The 20,493-nt window shown below is 39.3% G+C and overlaps 1 protein-coding gene and 1 pseudogene across 2 annotated transcripts in view; one reads left to right on the top strand and one right to left on the bottom strand.

The window, feature by feature from the left end:
• Positions 1-20,493, bottom strand: part of LOC149053726 (uncharacterized) — a 59,377-nt gene that overhangs the window by 16,487 nt on the left and 22,397 nt on the right. The gene's annotated exons all lie outside the window — the stretch shown is intronic.
• LOC149053727 (protein argonaute-2-like) lies at positions 2,196-19,683 on the top strand (annotated as a pseudogene). The gene is made up of 17 exons (XR_016186509.1): positions 2,196-2,448; positions 2,582-2,878; positions 8,644-8,684; positions 9,471-9,738; positions 10,237-10,374; positions 11,165-11,441; positions 12,515-12,542; positions 13,031-13,227; positions 13,647-13,734; positions 13,960-14,119; positions 14,549-14,639; positions 14,905-14,973; positions 15,091-15,216; positions 15,492-15,626; positions 16,247-16,348; positions 16,931-17,130; positions 17,697-19,683. The product of XR_016186509.1 is annotated as a protein argonaute-2-like (transcript).

The raw sequence follows: 20,493 nt of genomic DNA on the forward strand, positions 1-20,493 counted from the left end.
ACCCCAGCATGAGTTGTATTAAAAACGGAACTTAATCTCGTGTACTCCAGTTTTTAAATATATAATTTTGCTCAAATCAAGCGCGATACCTCTAAGAAACCCAACTTTTTGTTTTTTTTAACAAAAGGAGGAGAAAACAAGCAGTTATTTGGATACTGTCTTATGGCAATAATCGTCTTGTTTGCTAATTCTGGTTGGACCATTTATTTCCCAGATCCAAGCGGTAATTCTCTCTTCTGACTGACATACAATTCCCTCTGACTGAGACTGGATAATATGGTGTTGTATCAGAAAACACTCTCTGGCTGATTAGCATGGCTAATCTCCTAAACTGTTTGTAAGACAACATACATGAATCGTAAGGAGAAGTGAAACTTTGATCATTCCTGGGAGTCAGTATTAATTTATAACAATTATAACACAACAAAACAGTTTCCATCTTTCGTTGTTTTCGTCACTGCCAATACGTTAAATTGCGCATGTGCACATCATATTCCCGCTGAATAGCTAAGTAAAGTACATGGTTCCTTTCATCTTAGCGTTGACCTCGATGGCTCTTGCAGATTTCTCCAGGTCGATACTGAAACAAGAAGATTCTACTTTTAATAAAACTTTACAAGTAAACTGACTCGGAAGAGGAATCATGTTTAGTAAGGACTAGCGGTGCTAAAGGAATCATGTTTAGTAAGGACTAGCGGTGCTAAAGGAATCATGTTTAGTAAGGACTAGCGGTGCTAAAGGAATCATGTTTAGTAAGGACTAGCGGTGCTAAAGGAATCATGTTTAGTAAGGACTAGCGGTGCTAAAGGAATCATGTTTAGTAAGGACTAGCGGTGCTAAAGGAATCATGTTTAGTAAGGACTAGCGGTGCTAAAGGAATCATGTTTAGTAAGGACTAGCGGTGCTAAAGGAATCATGTTTAGTAAGGACTAGCGGTGCTAAAGGAATCATGTTTAGTAAAGACTAGCGGTGCTAAAGGAATCATGTTTAGTAAGGACTAGCGGTGCTAAAGGAATCATGTTTAGTAAGGACTAGCGGTGCTAAAGGAATCATGTTTAGTAAGGACTAGCGGTGCTAAAGGAATCATGTTTAGTAAGGACTAGCGGTGCTAAAGGAATCATGTTTAGTAAGGACTGGCGGTGCTAAAGGAATCATGTTTAGTAAGGACTAGCGGTGCTAAAGGAATCATGTTTAGTAAGGACTAGCGGTGCTAAAGGAATCATGTTTAGTAAGGACTAGCGGTGCTAAAGGAATCATGTTTAGTAAGGACTAGCGGTGCTAAAGGAATCATGTTTAGTAAGGACTAGCGGTGCTAAAGGAATCATGTTTAGTAAGGACTAGCGGTGCTAAAGGAATCATGTTTAGTAAGGACTAGCGGTGCTAAAGGAATCATGTTTAGTAAGGACTAGCGGTGCTAAAGGAATCATGTTTAGTAAGGACGAGCGGTGCTAAAAAGTTACAAACGTTCTTTAAGCAACTGAAAGTCCAAAGTAAGACAGAGAGACAAAGTAATAACTTGAACACAAATTTCAATAAAACTACGAGGGCCATCAAGTCTGTGAACACTAACCTTCCATTTCCGGTCACATGGTGTCTGGTTCTGAAAGCCACCAAGTGGGCATAATAGGCGGGGGCTGTCATAGAAACAATGCGTGTGCACCGTGCGTACACGTGATATAGCTGGTATGTGAGCTGCTGAAGGCCGTCTGCTGTGAATGAGTTATCGTCATATAACACGTGATAGTGTGTAGGTCGGCTTGTTCCCTATAAGCCGGGGTAAAAATCACAGTAAACTTCATTAAAAAAAAGAAATAAATTACTATTTTAACAAAGGGAACTACGTCTCACACATGCCTTGAAACGTACTCAAACAAAACAAATAATCTAAAATCGATACGAGCTCAACCTGATCTCAAAATTGGTGTTTCACTAACTTCAAAATAAAAACCGAGTAATAGCTTGAATCAACTGAATTATGATTTTGTCTTGCTTAGGTTACTGTGTAGGTTGTTGTTCCAGAAAGTTTACACTGCTGTCCTAAAGCCATGTTTTAAAATTTTTAGTTGGTGGAAGAGAAATATATGTCTACAATTTCCCTCTTTTTTTCGGTAAGGTCACATGAGGAATAATAATGCCATCCATATGGAAAGATTTTTCCGTGAGAGACTTGGGAACGAGATTATTCGGAAACCTAGATGCCTTCGAAACTTTTTGAATTTGTCAGCCCGTATGCAAATCATCCCATACTGGTGCACGATTTAGGCAAACCTCTTGTGATTCATGTTGGAGTTGTACTTAAATTTATGAAATGTGTGGAGAGGATGGTGCTCTTTCACACGTTCAAAGATGGGTTGAAGACTAGACACAAAGAGACAATAAAATGCCGTAGCTATTTGAGTGGTTGGTGGGTAAATGTAGATATTACAGTTACAATGTACCTAAGGAGAGGTAAGGGTTTGTTTGACGAAGGAAAATCAAGCTCCCAGTCACTATTCTCTGAGTAAAAACTCGACATGTTATGTTAAAGCTGATCTACCTGGATTTCACAATGACTGCACAAATAAAATTCGAACTCGTACAGATGTGTGCAGTGGAGATTTCACCCCACTAAAAAGACCTAACTTTGGAACAGTGGAAAAAACGATCACTCTAAGAACAAATTTTTTTCAAGTTCGCCTTCCCAAAGAAGACATATATCATTACGATCTTAGTATCTCCCGATAAGTGTCCAAGGCGCGTGAACCGAGATGTTGTCGAGGCGATGGTAAACACATATCACAAAGTTTTTGGAGGACAAAGGCATGTTTTCGATGGAAAAAAAAATACCTCTACAGCAGTAAAGCTTTGCCAATCGGACGAAAACCAGTAAGTGTGAACTGTAGAAACCTGCGACTATATCGTCATGCATCTTGGTAATCTCAAGATCTAAATATATTTTGTTTCCAACCATTTTTACTTTGTCTTCTCGTATTGTTTAGGGAAACTGCTCATTGATCCCTCTCCTTTTTGATGGAACTTATTTTTCTAAGTTAAAATTCCTTGAACGATGTCGTGACTTTAAATTTAAACTTGTATAATTTTGCGACATTTAGGTGAATACGTTCGCCGAAATCGACTTCCGTCCCCTGTACTACTAATTTGAATGTAGATCCAGAGTATCAAGGTAACATTTGTGCAAAACATTTTTGTCCTAAAATCATGCATATTAACTTGAACACTTCTCTCCTCAGGCAAGTTTCAAGTAACAGTATTGGAGTTTAGAGCACAAAACATGTTTATAACTTACCGACACGTGTAGCAAAGAAAGAAAATGCTGATCAATACAAAATGTATTAAGAGTTTGTTTAACTGAGCTCACTTTTTCGGAATACCGTCTTAATGCCTCAGGTAACACATTGAAACAGACACAAGGAGCTTCGAACGCCTCTTTCTGCCTTTTTACGCCAGGAAAACTGTCGTGAGACTCAATCATCCGCCGTGAACGCTTCGACTTTGATCATGTACATGTGACCCTAACGTCACACGTGTGTACATTTAGCCAACGCGTCCTCCTCAATCAAGAAAGCGAGAATGGTGAGTGCATTTACGCTTGTAAACAAAGTATTTGAAAATCAGTCGCTTATTAAATAAAGGAGCGATCAAGTAAAGAAAACCAAATGTGCAGACTCTTGAATACCATGGGAGAGAGGTGTTTTTATGCTACTTGCACGCACCTTTCGAAGCTAAGGTTTCACTGACTGAAAATATAAACATACATGCTTGTTGAGGTGAATTTAATGGGTAATACACCTTTCCACTTTGGCGAACGATTAAAGATTCTCGGCTTTTCCATTAAAACACGATGCAGCCAAAAAAAGCATCGGCACATGTAGAATTGAACTTCCTCTTAATATTAACGTATTGTTTACTTTTGGTCTTTGCACCTTGTTTATAGCTTAAAGTTTGAGTTATCTCTCACGTTTGTGACAGTTAAAGAGCTGATAAATGTTCCTTTCGGTGAAACCAATCATATAATATCCGCTCACCCTGACTGCGGGGTAGTACTTTTAGGTGATTTTAACATCCTGAACGTCATGAACATTTTAGCAAACCACACCCTAAAACAGCTTGTCCGTGAGCCTACTAGTAGTAATAATGTTTTAGACTTAAGGATATCAAACCTAGCTTCTTATTATAATAAGCCTGTTGTAAGCGCGCACTTAGGGTCTTCTGACCACCGTTCGGTTTACTGGGTACCCAATTCCAACCATGGCTCCAACAATCTGACGGCTAAGAAAAAGGTAGTTAAAATGCGTCGCTTTCCAGTGTCGGCACTCAACGCCTTTGGGAGATGGGTTAGTGTACATAGCTGGTTTGCACACACGTGCGCAGCTGATTCCTTATCGGTGGACAGTCTGACATCGTCGTTTTCTGACGACCTCTGCAACGCAATCAACATCTACTTCCCGGCGAAGAGTGTCAAACTACATCCGACTGACAAACCCTGGATGTCTGCCGAAATTAAATCATTAATCCTGGAGCGGCAGCGCGCATATCATTCTGAGTCTAACGATAGATGGCGACTCCTTAGGAATAAAGTGCGCATAGCAATCGCGCCCGTAAGGTGATGAGTCTCAAAACCTCAGACCCTAGAAGCTGGTGAAGCCTGGTGAGCAAGCTTGCTGGCAAATCTTCTACCGATTCCGAGTTATGCTATCTTGACGAACATGGCAACATTATCTCAGGTAAAATCCTTGCCACTCGTCTGAACAGCTATTTCATATCTGTTACATCTGAAATCCAACCACTTGACACCGCCGCCCTTCCTGCTTTCTTGCTATCGCCGGACCAACCATCGACTATTACCACCTCAGCTGTATGTCGTAAGCTACTGGGTCTTAGTGCCTACAAAGCCTCAGGCCGGATGGCATTCCTGCGCGCCTCCTCAAAAAATTTGCACCTGTGCTTGCTGAACCAGTGATTGTTATCTTCACTCGCTCAGTGCCATCTGGCGTGTTTCCAGAACGGTGGAAAGACTCTTACCTAACACCCGTCCCAAAGGTCAAACCAGTTGCGGGTGACGGGGACTTGCGACTTATCGCCTTGGCTCCATTACTCTCTATGGTACTTGAAGATTTATTTGTCGAGTGGCTGATAGATGACGTTAAACATCATATTGATCCTCAACAGTTTGGCAGCCTTAAAGGTACTTCTACAACCTACTGCCTATAGGACATGCTGCACAATTGGCTGTCGTCCCTTGACTGGACTGGCAAGTTCCTCCGTGTGTGCTTTCTGGACTTTAGCAAAGCATTTGATCACATTGACCATACCATCTTGGTGACCAAGCTGATCCATCTAGGTGTTAAAGGCTGGTTGATTAGTTGAATTTGTAGCTTCCTCAGTGGCCGCCGCCAGGCTGTTAAGCTCTTGGACTCCATCTTAGAGTGGATGCCCGTACATGCCGGTGTCCCCCAGGGCACCAAATTGGGTCCAGTCCTTTTTCTGATAATGATCAACGACCTGGCTACTCACTCCCCCTTCCGCTCGAGCCACTGGAAGTACGTCGATGACTTAACGATATCCGAGGTCTACAGTTTAGGGGGGGTGTCATCTCTGCAGAACGACATCGACTGCATTTCGCAATGGGCCCAGCAGAACAACATGAATCTCAACCCTAAAAAATGTAAGATCATGACTATCTGTCCATTCAAAAACAAACCCGTTTCCCCAGTGCTCTCTATTAATAATTTACCTCTAGAGGCAGTTTCATCTTACAAAGTTCTCGGTCTGACCCTGTGTGACACTCTGAAGTGGAACGATAATACCAACGACATCGTCTCCAAAGCTTCCAAGCGACTGCACATTCTTAGGGTCTTGAAGCGCGCTGGGGTCCCTCCGGCGGACCTTGTCACCATCTATAGCGCCTTGGTTTGCTCTGTCCTATACTCTTCCGTTGTCTGGGCTACCTGCCTTCCTCGCTTCCACATTGACCAGCTAGAAGCTATCCAGAAGAGGGCTTTGCGAATCGTATATCCTGACCTCCGCTATTAACAGGCTCTTGCGCAAGCCAACGTTACCAGTTTAGAGGATAGACGCACCCACCTGTGTCTCAAAGTGTGGCACAATATCAAAAGTAACCCGGCCTGTCAGCTGCACCGTCTCCTGCTTCCCGTGCGATCCGAATGCCACTCTCGCCATATTAGGAACAGTAGCAGTTCTACTGAGCCGTTTTCAGTATAGAACAAAACGCTTTGGTTCTAGTTTTTCCCAGCAATGGCGAAAATCAACCAATCAATAGGAGTCTGGTTATTTTTATTATAGTATTTTATCCATATCCGAATTATAAATAATTTATAAATAGCCTGTAATCCCAGTCACTTCGAAACAAATGTAACTTTATTTCTTGTATCATGTAGGCACACTGTAATTCATAGTTTTTATGCCACCGTGTGTATTTTAATAAACCATTATTATCATTATTATTATAATTATTATTAGTATTGTAAGTTGTGTTCTCTATTTCTTCTATTCAACATCGTAAAAAAAATGCTATTTTACAGATTTTTTTTAATTACAAGGTGTCAGTGTGGAAACTGCCAATCAATATAGAGGGAGAAAGAAGACATATTTTGCCAAGAAGTAAATGTGGTCAAAAATAAAAATTTGAAGAAGCCAGATGTATTGTCCAGCATCCTGGGTTTGAGGAAACTGGTGAAGGCTGACTCTGTCTGCATTTGTTTTGTTACAAAACGTCACTACACAGTGCTTCCCAGGTTTTTGTTTTTCTTTGTTTTACATCCTGTTGTTCTCCATCCACATTGTAAATGTCAACGTGGCTAAGAAAGGTACAGTTTTGGATAACTTGAGCGTGAACATATAATTTTATTTATATATATATATAAGTTCAGGTCTTAATTTCGAGAAACATTGCATGCTTGTTATTCTGTAGCATGAGTTTGTTGCTGACTCAGTTCCTTTTTTTGACCAAAGCACTGCATTTTAAATGATGGGAGCCAGGCAGTCCCATGACATGTGCTTTCATGGTTTCCCCTCTCAGGCTGTTGGCTTGTTTTATTTATGGTGAATGAGCGTGAGTAACTTACTATTCACTTAGCTAACAGTGGCACATTTTTGAAACAAGTAACCTTTCAAACAGGATTGATTTCATTATGTTTCTGGTCGCAAATGAGAAACAACGCTTGAGAGTGATGCTTATAACAAGGTGTTTCTTGTAACATCCGTTTACAGCCTGTTTCTTTTATTGTTCACTTCCACTGGAAGTTAATTAAACTTAAGCACACAAATGTGCTATATATATGCCGCTCAATGTTAGTTGTAATCATTCCTGGAGAACTCTCAGCTGGAGATGAACTGGGTCAAAAGAAATAAACAAAAAGTTACAACAGTAAGAAATCTTCCTTTGTGCTGCTCACTAGTCTCCATTAAAAAAAATAAAAGAGGATAAATCTTGTTCATTTCTGGAACGTGGAAGAAGAATTTCATTCACAAAACCAGATGATGACCTCCCATAATACCTGACAACACTTTGCATTTAGTCAAGCTCACTCCAGAACTGATGGGCCTGAGGTCACAGTGATATACACCGGACAAAAGCAGCTGGACTGAGTGAGTGCAAAGTTGTTTCTTTCAGGTCATATCACATCATTTGACCTGGATTGAAATGTTTTAAAAATGACCATTGATTAAGCATCAAAAATATTTATAGAAATTTGGTTTTGAACAATATATTAGTTATTTGCTCATTTAGGATTCTTTAACCTGAAAGGAATGTGCTGAACAAAAAAAAAGGAGGGGGAGAATTTTGGCGTCAGTTACCCTTGAAATACAAAATTTTGATGAATAATAATGACATTTTGTAGGACTTGCAGCTGGAAACAAAAATGCTTATCATAACTTTTTATAAAGTCACCTTAACTGCTCCTGCAAATATGTATACCCAGTACATGTTAGATGGAGATACTTTGGAGTATTAGTGAGAGTGGCAAAGCATTAGCACATTATTTTCAAAAGTGATCCAGTCTCAATAGTGTTCTGTGTACTAAAAAACTAACCACTTCATTGGTTAACATAGACAAAGATTCTCTTTTATGTGAAAATTTTGGTTTTGCACTAAAACTTGAAAAATTGTTGTATATATAGCGACATGAAATATCATTATTAAACTCATTTCCAGTAACCAATGATTATTTTCTGGGTTTAATTTTTGAAATAAGAAAACTCTAAGGAAAATAAACTGTTGGCCCCGTCTCCATTTCTGTCTCTGCTAACTGTATCTTATTTCTGCTGGTTAGCACAGAACATTTAATAACTGCAATGAGTGAAGTGGTTCTTTAAAAAAGAGCCCCCTGCACTTATCACAAGCAGGAAACCTTATGCCTCTGTTGTGGTGGTCTGGTCTTTATTCAGAAGTTAGGGGCATCTGCAAAGATTTCCTTGAAAAAATTATTAATGGCTTGATGTAGTCTGGCCAAAGTCCTCCTCAAAGCATTGTACAACTCAAAAGCTGATGGATGTGGTGCTATAGAAATCCTTCAGTCATATTATTATTTTGTTACTAACTTGATGAATTAAGGGAGCATTAATTTCTCTGTGTCAACTATTCTGATTTAAGATACTGTAAATTTCATATTGATTTTGAAGTAACACTTCCAACTGAGAACAGTAAAGACAAGGTATTTAAGGTAAGTAAATAGTCTGGTCTTGGAATTCAAATGAGGGTAGGTTCAAAACTTTTCTCTGCGACAATTCCTTTTAACTTTTTTTACATCATAATCACAACTTTATAATACTATTACAAATTAAACTACATTTTTTTTTTATTTACTACCATTTATCCCACCAAGCGTTATCATTTTTTATTTTTCAAAGAATTAGTTACATAGTTATTGGGAAATAACAGATTCTTCTGCAGGTTATACTGGCATTCAGCACCCAATTCTCTGCTTCTCCTCTTTTAGCGCAAGTTTCTGCTACCTTAGGGTGAAATGTTTGGTTTAACTCTTTTTCTCCCAGAAGTGACCAACAAGTTGTTTCTTTTAAAAAATCAGTACATTGTCAAGCAAACACAGGTAGTGAGAGTAAAGGAAAATATTAATGAGAGATATTGTTTCCAAGTGAGATTGTTTACAGAATTCTCAGAAGTACATGTAACAAATAGTTTAGGTTTTAAAAGCTTACACTGTATGTTAATACTCCAACATAGACCAAGCAGTTACATGTTTAAAAGTGACAGATAACTGACAACCCGTAATGCACATATTATTATAATTAGATCATTAGTAAAGCACTCGTTGGCCCAATTGGTTCATGCAAATGCCTGCTTACTTCCAACTGTATTTTGTCACAGCACACTTGCTGTATGAGTAATAATGAATGTGAGGTTTTGGTAGTGGAGGATTTAAAGTTGTTATAAAAGAACAGGTCTCTTCTATTCTACCAAGCTACGGTATGTTTTGATTTTCATTTAGGTCACTGTTAAATGGGTAGCACAAGTCAGCTTATTTGCACTGGAGCAAGCATTAGTAGGAAAGCACAATCAAATCCCTTCTGAGACCATCCAGTCTCTTAATGTGGTGTTAAGACATTTGCCACCCATGAAGTATATAACTGTTGGAAGATCTTTCTTCCCACCTCCAGAAGGTCATCACCATCCCCTGAAGAGTAAGCGTGAAGTTTGGTTTGGCTTTCATCAGAGTGTCTGACCATTGCAGTGGAAGATGATGCTTAACATTGATGGTTAGTATAAAAATGACTACTCTACTATTAATAGAATTTTTAAAATATATCATATACATACTGTTGATGTAACTTACTGTATCTTGAAATCAAGAGAGGATTATACGAGGAAATTATAGAGACAAATTTAGAACATGAAAATTGTGTGTTTATAATTTTCTGTTGATAATTTCTGCTGTGTTGTCTACAATTCCTAAGGTGATGGCTAATGAGAATTAGTTTACCAATCAAGAGCCTCTCTAGGTGGTGATCATTTCCTTTATTCTTGTGACCTTAATGTATGATTCAGGGGTGACATTGTAAGGAGAAATTTGATGCTGGTCACTCTAGGGAGTCAAAGGGTCGAACGCTAACATAAACAGTAGCCTCCACTAACAGTATAGGGTAAAAATGTACCCAAAGATTTGTCTGAAGTATTAATTTATCAACTGAAGATAGAAAGTTAACTAGACATCAGACATTGTTACTGAGAAATTTTATCTCTTAACTTGATCATAGTTTCAGCCACAGTATTCTATAAATGCCAGCCAGTTGTAGAGTTCATGTGTGAAGTCCTTTGCAGACAAGAACAGGCTCTTCAAAAGACAAAGCCATTGTCTGAAGCTGACAGACTGAAATTCACCAGAGAAATAAAAGGTTTGGAGCAACTTTAATTGCATACACATGAGTGAGTGATAGATATGTGTAGAATGGGAAAAATAGTTGAAGAAGAGTTTCACAGAGCAATCTTACTCCATTTTTGTGTTATTAATATTATTGAAAGTAATTTGGAAAAATATAGCTTATCTGCATGGTTGACATTCACCAATTTTGAGCAGATTTTTTTGTTATTGTTGTTTTCTTGTTGTTTCTTACTGTTATCAAAGAAGAAAATACCTTTGTAATTGTACGTAATATGGTTATATTACAGGTTCCAAATATTAAAAGTAAATGTACTTGTAGCTCAACTAGTTATTTTGTATGAGTTCAATCCAGTATATTCTAACCATAAAATCAAAATGTTATATCTTGTTAACACTGGAATGCCAACTTCTCCAGAAAAATTTTCCAATATCAAAATCCATGTCTAGACACATTTTAATTCACCATGTTATTGCAAGGGTGAGTCAAATTGGGTTCATCAGTAATGCAGTTTTCTGGATGCTCATGCACATATGGGTCAGAGATTTTCATGACATGTTAACAGTCTCGTAAATGTAGTTTCCAAATATTTAACAAATAGATTCCAAGTTGCCGTGCGTCTGTTCAGTAATAGATCACAGATGACGTCAAAATGTGGTAAGAACAAAAAAGTGGCACACGAGGCGCAGGATGACGTCATCGATACGTCTGTCCTCCAATAGATCATAAGTGAGAACCAATCAGAATGCGTGCATAATGGGGCTTACTATATAAATATATATATATATTGATTTTTCATTACCAGGTCTGAAGGTAGAGATTACACACTGTGGATCAATGAAGAGAAAATATCGTGTCATCAATGTAACAAAATTACCGGCACAAACTTTGAAGTTCCCTCTAAAACAATTGGAAACCGGTCAGCCCTGAGTTAGATCACAGTGGCCAGATATTTTCAGGAAAAACACAAGAGAAGGCTCCAGTGAGTAAAGAAGTAAGATTTTGGAATCTCAATTAACGACAAAATGGTGGACCTTCAAGGGCGGGTACATCAGGCCCCAAAGCTTCAGTACGGTGGGAAGGTAATTGTATTCGAGTGATTATTTTTTTTGGGGGGGGGGGGGTGAAATCCGGTTTGGAGATGTTGAAATGCTTTTAAAAAGCTTTCACCCTCGAGTAAAGAAAATAACCGAATGGGTGAAAGTGATCGAGGATGGAAAAGAATGGAGAAGAATTAAAAAGATCTAGGGTGAAGTCTGAACTCGAGCCAAGGGGCCCATTCAGCTGGAGCTTATCCCGTTCCTATCACATGAAGCGTCTAGGAGTAGTGCTACCACCCCTAGCATTTCATTAGGCTTTCCTGACAATTCGCCGGTATCCATTTATATTCCTGGGTAAAGAGAGACGTTGTGAAAGTAAAAATTATTTATCCCAAGAAGACAGCACAATGACCCAGCCACCAGGCCACCGCGCTCCCACACGTGGAGGAATTGCAAAAAGTTAGGATAGATTTCTTTTTCAATGAGACGGAGGTTTGAAGTATGTCAATATTTGTTGGTTAAGAATATATGAAAGCCATATATTTGAACTGCGGATAAAGACGTGAATGAAAGTGATCCTCGCAGTAATGTGCACTACTTAGGCAGTAGTGAAAATAAGGCCTGAAAAAAATTCAGGCCTGTACAGGATTTGAACCCATGACCTCTGCGATACCGGTGCAGCGCTCCACCAACTGAGCTAACAAGCCAACTAGGAGCTGGTCATGATGTTGGTTTTAAATAAACCCGTGAAGTGATGAATAAACGGTTAAGAATATATGAAAGTCATATATTTGAACTGCGGATAAAGACGTGAATGAAAGTGATCCTCGCAGTAATGTGCACTACTTAGGCAGCTCCCAGTTGGCTTGTTAGCTCAGTTGGTATCGCAGAGGTCATGGGTTCAAATCCCGTACAGGCCTGAATTTTTTTCAGGCCTTATTTTCACTACTGCCTAAGTAGTGCACATAACTGCGAAGATCACTTTCATTCACGTCAATATTTTTTTTTGCATAGTATTTTTCAAGCGTCCTTTATAGAACTTTCATTGCCAAACCTCTGAGTGCATATCACTTTTTTTTGTTATTATGTCTAATTTAATATTAATTTTTTCTTAGGACAAACTGAAAATTTCCCCGAAACAAGGTATAGTGAACAGTTTTGTGAAAAATCACTAAATGATAGTAAAAATGACGAAACAATTCAAATGCAATACCCAGTGAAGTGAGGTATATTCAGAAGAATTTTTAGTTCATTCTCCAGTCACCAACTACGTCCGTTGCCATTAAATCATGAAACAGGATTGTTTAACCCTCTTGATGTAGGAAGTGAGCGCTTTACTTCGACACAAGGACGATTTTACACAGAACAATAACAGCAGAGGCGCTAGAAAGAAACAAAACAGTTATTCGCGACTCGATTTTTACATGATGGCGAAAATAATCTCGGCCAGAGTTTTGTGTTACCTTCCGTAGCCAAAGACTGAGATGAATGACACAGAACGAAGCCTTGATAATTCTCATTGTCATGAAGAAAATTACTCCAGTCGCTGGTTATAAAACTATCTTCGTCTCCATATATTTTTATGCTGTTTTTGCACCGTCCAACTTTCATTTTCATGCTTTGCTTTCTAGGAGCATGGGATATGAGGGGGAAGCAGCTATTTCACGGCATTGAGATAAAAGTCATCGCTTGCTTTGTCGACCCACGGGAAGTCAACGACAGAGTATTGAAGAGCTTTGCCCATCAGCTGATGAAGATTAGTGGCGAGACTGGGATGCCAATCAAATCTGAACCATGCTCCTGTAAATACGCTAAAAGAGCGGAGGATGTGAGTAGCTCAACTTCAAAATTCTCCTTAACGTCGTGATAGGTTTACTTACGTTTGACTTATGTAGTTAAGTTAAAAAATCATTTATTGAGCAGTTCTCTGTGTATCGTTTCAAAAGTAAATTTCATTAGTCTCAGGTAAAAACACACTCGAGGTGTTCCAATTGTCTTCATCTGTCTTCGAAACCGAGGAGACCTCTAGGAAAGGAAACTATTTTCAAATGCAAACTACCAGGAATGAAAATTTCCCATCTCCTACATGCAAAACAACTGGGAAAGACATTTGCATAGAAACTTGTATAGATAAACACGACCCTCATTCTTCGTTTTACAAAACTATATTTTAGTTTTCGCCTTGCGTGAATTATGTGTGAAGTGCAAGAGATGGAAGAGATTTGCCGTTTTGTTTTTTCTTGTCAGGTTGAGCCCATGTTTAAACATTTGAAATATACCTTTGCCAATCTTCAGCTCATTATTCTTGTGTTGCCTGGGAAAACGCCCGTATATGGTGAGTTAAAGAAAAAAAGGAAGGAGAGGCGACAAATTCACAGTGCGAGTATCTTTCAATACTGTCTGAATGACCGGCTGACAGACTGACCGGCTTACTGACTGTCTGACTAACTGACAGACTCACTGACTCACTGATTCACTGATTGACGCACTGAATGTTTTGACTTTGATCCTTTATAGATTGTAGATTCTCAATGTTGTATTGTTCACATTTCTCTTATAGCTGAAGTCAAACGAGTCGGTGATACAATGCTGGGAATCGCTACTCAGTGTGTGCAAGCTAAGAACGTAACCAAGTTCCAAGCTCAAACACTGTCAAATCTGTGCCTAAAGATAAATGCCAAGCTCGGAGGAATAAACAATATTTTGGCCCCAGATGTTCGGTAAGATTGATGTACTTAGTGGTACTTACAGGGGCAGCGGAGGGGGGAGGGATGGGGATATGCCAGGCTTGGAACGGATGGGAGAAGTTTGGGTTGTTGAGAGAAATCTGCGAGAAAACGATTTTTTCGCACGTCTGTTATTCTTTACTAGTTCATGTATGCATATGCTCGGCAAATTATGTCCAGTTATCTTGGAATGTTTCTATTCTTTTGTCGTGTCACGATTAGATTTACCAGATCCCCCAGACGGCTCTGTAATATTCTTATATTTCCTCACTCGTTGGATGTCAATTTTCTATAGTCTCTCATTTATACTTGGTTGATGACGACTGATTCCCCACTCCGTTCCCCCTCAAAATCCTCGTATCCTCCCTTTCCCTTGGGTGGTAATTACGACTGGTTCTTAAATATTTGAATCCATGTTTACAGACTTCCTGTGTTTCGTGAACCTGTGATATTTCTTGGAGCTGATGTAACTCACCCTGCAGCTGGGGATGAAAAACGACCATCAATTGCTGCTGTAAGTTGAGCGTTGTTTTATTCGGTATCTCTCCTGTTCTGTTTGTTTCGTAGTTTTTGTTGTTGTTGTTATTTTTTACGTGTCCTTTTTTCTCTCCAATATTGTCACAGTGAAGTCCGTGGAATTTGTTGCAAGAACTTTCCCCGATAAAACCCCTCTTGAAGCGTGCATTTGTACAAATGCACTCAGCGACATTAATTTACTTTGACTTTAAAACAAATAGATTATAAATGGAAAACCTAAAGATAACTTTTTGTGTTTGTAGGTTGTCGGCAGTATGGATGCTCATCCCAGCCGGTACTGTGCTTCAGTTCGAGTTCAGACACATCGACAGGTACGATAGTCGCGCGAGAATGCAGTCGAAGTCGCACTCCATGAGCTTTTGAAGAAAACATTTTGTTATTCCTACTCTCACGTGATCTTAGACTCCGCTCAATTATTTATTTTACAGGAAATCATTGCCGAATTAGCGGCCATGGTCCGCGAGCTACTGATTCAGTTTTATCGTTCGACGAGACACAAGCCAGTCACGATCATTTTTTACCGTGATGGAGTCAGTGAAGGCCAGTTTAGACAGGTGAGGTAGTGATGGTAGTTACAGGGGTTCATGGGTGAATATTATTTTCTGCCTATTCCTGCCGAATATTTTTCCGTTTTACGTTGTTTAAACTGAAGAGTATTGCTGCTCCTTTTTTATTCTAGATAAGATAGTAATACTTTGAAACTTGTGTCTTTGCCAAAAACATTGCATACAATAACACATGCTGAAAGACCAGTCAGTGTTCAATAGTGTACGAAGTTCTTCGCGAACTTTTAGAACTAAAATTGTCATGACCCTAAATTTGTCACTAGGTGTTGTGTCACGAACTAAAAGCCATCCGTGAGGCTTGCATCAAGCTGGAAGTTGGGTACCAGCCGGGCATCACTTTCATTGTTGTGCAGAAAAGACATCACACCAGATTTTTCTGTCAGGATAAAGAGGACATGGTATGGCTTATGAAACTGGCTCGCCATGTTTTACTTCTTCTCCTTCTTCTTCAATATCTTTTTGTAAATTCTAGACGAAAATGTCTCGAGAGCGTATTTATTTTCTTAGGTACAAAAATATAATTTTGGGGAGGAAAGTAGTGGAAAACACAACATTTTCCTGGAGGTTTAGTTAGAGCACTAGCCCCAGTTTCCTCCGCCCGCAGGCCTTGACTCATCAATGTGCTGTAAACAAACCACTCGTGTGACTGCGCGCGGGAATGCGCAGATTTTTATTTCTCTCAACTCGAGAGAAAGGGAGGAAAGTGTTTTTTAATCCCTTTCAGCCTAATACCAGTCTTCATATTCTCCGTACTGGTCTCTTTACATTTCCTAAGGTAATGACAAGGGGAAATTTTCCCAAAAATTAAGAGCTTCTTCAGCTAATGATCAATTCCCTTATTCTCCTCAAGGATGATATTGTAAGGAGAAATTAGATGCTTGTCATTCTTTGGGGTCAGAGTGTTGAAAGGGAAAAAATGGATCATCAATGCGTCCCTACTCCTATTGCTGAATTTGGCGGATTCCGCTTCATTTAGGTTTTCACACATTTAATATTTGTTTGTTGTGGTTGGTTTTAGTGTGGAAATAGTCAAAACGTGCCCCCCGGAACCACAGTTGATGTTGGTATAACTCATCCCACTGAGTTTGACTTCTACCTCTGCAGTCATGCTGGAATTCAGGTAAGGCTTTGTCACTCTCTAATTCTCAGGGCTTAGTGACATAAAAACTCTCCCCAGATTTTTTGTTAAACATAAAGCAAGCAGTTGGTGAGAATACTTACACTTTGTATCAGTTGATCCTGATGTGAACTTGATGGAACACTAGATTCTCTTGGCAAATTTACAATGGAGTTTGAATCGTCTAGTAGGGAGAATCAACAATCACATCTTGGGAATTTACTACGTACCTAGATGCCTCGCGGAAATCGAGGATTTATTGGTGTCTGGGAGGACCGAATTATTTAAAAAAGGGATCAGAAGAAGAATTTAAATTCCGATCGTTCTTCGAGAGTTTTCTGACCTCTCCTCCCTTTAGCGGGGGGATTTCTAAGCTCCTTAGCACGCCCAATTCATGCCATTTGTATTTCTTGGCCTTTCTTATCAAAAGCAAAAGTCTAGATACAACACCGGGTTACACAGCTGCCCAACTTAATGCTGCTTTCCGTAGCATGAAGCGATCCGTAGTATCACCATCCCCTGGCTTGTTTGGTTGTGTTTAGAATAAAGACAAGACGCTAATGAACCCGCCCATTCCTCTTGCAGGGCACCAGCCGACCTTCGCATTATCACGTCCTGTGGGACGACAATAATTTCAAAGCAGACGAGATCCAGGCCCTCACATATCAGTTGTGTCATACTTACGTCAGGTGCACACGAGCAGTATCCATACCAGCCCCCGCGTATTATGCGCATTTGGTGGCATTCAGAGCGCGATTTCATTTGATAGAAAGAGAACGGGAAAGGTGAGATATTGTGCACGGTAGACGAAGAGTGTCCCCAGTCATGAAAGATGGTGAAATTCCACATAACCTAATAGACTTTACTGGTCAAGGCATAAATATGATGACTGATGATTGGAAATTTGTGATTTTTTTTTACTATAAAAGTGAGATCAGAAAATATTATCACATTCCCGGGCAGGGAAATTGAACCTGGTGGAATTTGACTCATTGACTTCCGGATAAGAGCTGTAGAATCTTTGCGAGCTAAAAATTTTAGTTCCTGGAGAGACCCATGGAATCTGAAATCGTAGGGCAGGGGATACAGGGGGAGTTATCTACGGTTTAGGGGATAGGCGGAGGAGGGGGAATGAGGCCCAAGGGACGGGTAAATTAAGGGCTTGATTGTTGAAGGATGATTGAGGTCCTTTAGGTAGAGGGGCAGTTTGAAATCCAAGGGGTAGGGATATTTGAGAGCCGAGGGGTAAAGGACTCCAAGCTTAGCTAGCTGGAGGAAGTTGAGTTAAATTCTTATTCTTTCTGTTACACCTGATATTAGTGAAACTATTTTTGCAATTCTTTCCATTCAGCCCTGAGAATGGTTCGTCTTGCAGCGGTGGTCATGGAGAGGACAGAAGCCCGCAGATTTTGGCAAAAGCTGTCCAAGTTCACCCTGAGATGTTAAAAGGAATGTACTTCGCTTGAAGACACTTTGTAAAGAGTAACGTAATTAGTTACCGACTAATGTAATACTTATAAGAAAACACAGGATATTTATCTTTTGTCTTACAAAAGTCAACCATTTCTTAAGAGATACTTTCAGCACGAGGAGATAAAATTCGTATCCCCAAGCGACCATGTAATGTTCTGTTTATTTTATAGATGCTGATGAAAATTCCTACGTAATTTCAAAAGAACCGGCCGCGTGCCTGAACGGGAAACTCTCTTGTAATTGGCTCATCATGTTAGTAACCATGGCGACATTAATATCCTCGCACGTGAAAAATAAAAATAGTATCTTCACTGCGCGCGATGAAGATATGATTTTTTAGTAAAAGGAAAAGTCGTGGTATTTCATCAGTATCTATGTAATAAACACCTTTATCACGCAGTGCCATCTTGGATTGCGTGGCGCACCGAATCGAGGCTGGGCGGGCATAAGATATAGGCGTGTGTTACATTACAGTGTTTTTAGTTAAGTTTTCAAGCAAGCATGGCCCACGATCTTAAACGAAATCCAAAAAAACACACGAAATATTGCCGTCGATTTCACAAAATAAGACCGAAGAAACCTCGACGCCATTTCCGATCTCACATAAGTTTCTCCTGTTATGCTACACTGTGGCCGTCAAAACCGTTCAGAAAACGTCACTAATGTAACTTTTTCATGACGAAGATCACTGATCGAGTTCGTAAGCGTTCACAAAACAGAAAACAGTGCCTTAGATTCTATTTACTCTGTGCCCACTCTGATTGCGTTGCATCGTGATAGCGTTATTTTCAATATGGAGATGAAAATGGTAGAAATCGGCAGATTTTGACCGAACATTCCGTAAAAGCTGATCGAACATTCGAAACATGAAACCATGCACCTTTATGCAGCGACTAAAGACAGGAATGGCTCCGACCTGTAATTGGACGATAAAAATACTAACTGTTAATAGATTATGTCTTAACTACTTGCTCGTGAGTATTGTTTGTAAATCGTTTGATAAAATCTGAAATAAAGTAGATCTCAAGGATTAAATGACAGAGTCAGGAAGCTAAAAAATAACATATTAAACTAAAAAATGATTCAAACTCTTTTGGTTTCCGAGAAAAAAATTGCTTTAAGGCCTTTGTAAAGCCTAGTATTGATGTCATTTGTCGTATAGTGATAGGTAAACTGTTTCATAGTTGACATGTGGTAACATTGAGAGTTTTACCGCCATCTAATTTACGTTTAAACTTTGGGCAAACTAAGTTATAGTTTGCATATCTAGTGTTGCGAGAGTGAAGATCACTAATACGTGTTAAAAGGCGAGTAATATACGCAGGCATTTCTCCTCGTAGTCTCTAAAATGCAATTAGATATATGGAAATTGTAGCCTCCTCGTATAAAGGTAACCAACTTAAATCATCAAATAATCTGACAGAAGAGGCCTTAGAACTAGCATCCATAATAAATCTAGCTGCATGACTTTCTTGTCTCAGTTTTCATCGGCGCTGATCAAAAATTCAAGACATAAAAAAGTGCAAACCCAAGCTATTCTTAAATTTTTTTCTCTGACTTCAATTCGCAGAATATTTTTTAATCATGGTAAACACGAGATTGACAACAAATAACACTGAGTAATACAGTAGGTAAGCCTTGTGATATTTCATTTTGATAAACTTCAACATGAAGCAAGTTTAATTTATTGATGAATTGATTCACAATAAAATTAACAGCATCCCATTCGTAGACTTTTCATATAGGGTTAAAGAAATGTATCAAAGAAAAGCCCTTACGTCGTTTAAAACCTTGCTCAATATAGTGAACTGAACCCCGAATTCTTGGATCGCTTACTAACGATCGTGTTTCCTTTCGGAAATCCAGAATAAATGTAGCGGTAAATTTTCACAAATACGTGGAATGAAACAAAGAAATGGACCTGGTTATCCCGGAAATGAGTTCTGAAATTATTCCAAACAACATTATCTCGTTTATAAATGCATCATTTACGCAAATCGCAGCGAAATTACGTCCTGAACTTGTTGGGGAGAACAGCAACCTTAACACCGGAAGTCGAAATTGAGTCGTGTCCAGACTATTCACGCGCTTTCGCGTTCTGAAATGACGTTCCCATCCTCTTGCTAAATCACTCTATTAGCAGAAACGAAAATCCTCAAGGAGAAAACGAAGTGGACAGTTCGAGTTTTGAAGATTTTCACACTCAGATTGCAAGCTTATTTACGGTATTAAAAAATCAAACACAGCTAACACTCGTGTAGTATATTTAGTTTCGTGTTAAAAAACAAAGCAGAACAAAACAGCAATGATGAAAAATATAAAGGGGTAAGTTTCTAAAGAAACTGTGGTGCTGCGTCGATGGGAGAGTATAGCAGGTAATTAATTTAGTGTAAACAACTGGGTTGAAAACGTAAATTAGCCACCGTAAAGGGTAAAAAAGCTGACGAAGGGCTAACGCTCGAAACGTCAGCTTTTTTACCCTTTACGGTGGCTAATTTACGTTTTCAACCCAGTTGTTTACACTAAATTACCTGATGAAAAATATAGCCAGACTGGCATAACAGTGGAAATTCATACTAATCATGACGGTGTCAGAGCGACCGCGATCTTGCTGAGGTCCTATGCGGCTAGCTCATCATGGCTTTATTATGAAACGAACAGAGAAGCCTTGACTG

Source organism: Pocillopora damicornis, chromosome 1 (genome assembly GCF_964200805.1).
Source record: "Pocillopora damicornis chromosome 1, jaPocDami1.2, whole genome shotgun sequence".
NCBI lineage: Eukaryota > Metazoa > Cnidaria > Anthozoa > Scleractinia > Pocilloporidae > Pocillopora > Pocillopora damicornis.